The sequence below is a fragment of the Palaemon carinicauda genome, chromosome 15, assembly GCF_036898095.1.
Source record: "Palaemon carinicauda isolate YSFRI2023 chromosome 15, ASM3689809v2, whole genome shotgun sequence".
Taxonomy (NCBI): Eukaryota; Metazoa; Arthropoda; class Malacostraca; order Decapoda; family Palaemonidae; genus Palaemon; species Palaemon carinicauda.
The window spans coordinates 1413793-1416728 of NC_090739.1; positions in this window are offsets into that span (position 1 = coordinate 1413793).

A 2936-nucleotide genomic window follows, 5' to 3' on the forward strand; every position below is an offset into this window, starting at 1 on the left:
AGAGAAAAAAAAAGACCCACACTCTTCCAAACACTCGAATAAATCCCACACTTCCTTCCCTGATCTCCCAAAATGAAAAAAAAAAAAAAAATCTCCCACACACTCCCCATTTCTCGAAAGCAAAATCCCGCTCTCTCCTCCCTTCTCTAAAAAGAAACAAAAAACCTCCCACACTCGCCCCCATCTCTCAATATAAAAAAAAAAACCTCCCACATCTCCCCATCAAAAAAAAAAAAATAAAAAAAAAAAAACACCTCCCACACTCTCCCAAAATCTCTATAAAAAGAAATAAAAAAAACCTCCCACACTCTCCCCCATCCCTTACAAAAAAAAAAAAAAAGAGTAAAAAACTCCCACACCATAAGGTCTTCGCATCCTATTCACTAAAGCAACAGGGACGAGTCCCCGAAGAGTTCACGCCATCCTCCCAACTATCCCCCTATCATTACAGGGGACTCCGGCATTCACCCTTTTCAGCGTCGTGCGACCAGAGTGTGATGTGAATGAAAGATAATGTGCTGGAGAACGGTACCCCGCGAACACGTATCTGGAATTATGGGCATCGTTGGTCATGGAGGCGATGCCCTAGATTTGCCGATAAATACCCAATGAATACCCATATTTATTTGATATCATGAATGACTAGTGGGAACGCCATAAAAAATGATTGATAAATAGCCATGTTTATTTGATGACACGACTTGGGAACGCCATAAGATATTGTTGATAAATAACCATATATATTTGATGCCAAGACTTGGAACGCCATAAGATATTGTTGATAAATAGCCATATTTATTTCATGCCAAAACTAATAAAATGCAATTGTTGATAAATACCCATATTGATTTGATGCCAAGACTTGGGAACGCCATAAAAATGATTGATAAATAGCCATATTTATTTCATGACAAAACTAATAGAATGCAATAAAAAATTGTTGATAGATACCCATATTTATTTGATGCCAAGACTTGGGAATGCCATAAATATAGTTGGTAAATAACCATATGTATTTGATGCCAAGACTTGGGAACGCCATAAGATATTGTTGATAAATAGCCATATTTATTTCATGCCAAAACTAATGAAATGCAATAAAAAATTGTTGATAAGATACCCATATTGATTTGATGCCAAGACTTAGGAACGCCCTAAGAATTATTGATTAATAACCATATTTATTTGATGCCAAAACTATTGGGAACGCCATAAAAACTATTGATAAATAGCTATATTTATTTGATGCCAAGAATTAGGAACGTCATAAGAATTATTGATAAATATCTATATTCATTTGATACCAAGACTGGGAACCCCATAAAAATTATTGATAAATAGCCATATTTATTCGATGCCAAGACTTGGAAACGCAATAAAACATGGTAGATAAATACTCATATTTCTTTGAGGACAAGACTATTGGGACGTCATGAAAATTTTTTGATAAATACCAATACATATATGATGCCAAGACTGTTGGGATCGCTCTAAAAAAATTTGATAAATATCAACATTTACTGTAATTGATGCCAAAGTAGTTCAAAAATGTTATCATCGTTTTAACGTAACGATTATTGTGATTGTTATGATTAATTTTATCAAAATAATAATAATAATAATAAAACTAACAACTGTGTGCAGAGAGAGAGAGAGAGAGAGAGGAGAGAGAGAGAGAGAGAGAGAGAGAGAGAGAGAGAGAGAGAGAGAGAGAGAGAGAGAGAGAAACAATTTCCAACACCTAAAATTTCATTGCATCCATTCCAACTTTATTCTCGTTTTCGCCAACAATCAGAAACTCAGAAAAAGAAAAAGTAAAAAAAAAAAGGGACACAATAGCTATCTGCATGTTTTCCATATAAACCCTGAGAGAGAGAGAGAGAGAGAGAGAGAGAGAGAGAGAGAGAGCAGAGAGAGAGAGAGAGAGAGAGAGAGAGAGAGAGCTATCTTCCCAAGAACAGTGCAGAGAATACAGGTCAGGTCATCGGAGGTCACAGGTCAAGGTATTAGAATTGGAAGGGTGTTAGAAAGGGAAAAATAGTCGGATATCGTCTATCTATTACTTATGTTCTAATCCATTGACATAGAAAGAATTATTATTATTATTATTATTATTATTATTATTATCATTATTATTATTATTATTATTATTATTATTATTATTACTAAAAGCTAAACTACAACCCTAGTTGGAAAAGCAAGATGCTATATGCTCAAGGGCTCCCACAGGGAAAAATAGCCCAGTGAGGAAAAGAAACAAGGAAATGAAAAAAATACAAGAGAATGTATTAAACAATGAAAATAGAATATTTTAAGAACAGTAACATCAATAAATTACGCTTGAAAATAGTTTGTGATCCGAAATATACCATGAAATAGAAACTAATAAAGTGTTATGCTTTAAAATTGTTTTTGATATTAAATGTATTATAACAACAGAAAAAGTATTATGCTTTAACATTTATTTTAGATACGAAATGTATAATAACCAGATATAAATTATTGAATATTAAGAAGATATGCTGCATTCTGTTTAACATAACGATGAACAAAAATAAAGATGATCTGCTATAAAGAGAAGGACGCCAATTCCATTCAGTCTACATATTTGAAAAATAAATTATGGAAAAAATATATTTTTGCCAATGTATTGTGAAAAAAATTTTGGATAGAGATAATATCTATCCATCTATCTACCTGATTTTATATATGTACCTGTATATATATGTATGTATATGCACGCACATAACTATGTATACATATGCATATACAGTATATGCTTTAAATATAAATATACATACATACATACATATATATATATATATATATATATACATATATACATAAATATATATAGATAATATAATATATATATATACATAAATATATATATATATATATAATATAATATATATAATATATATATATATATATAT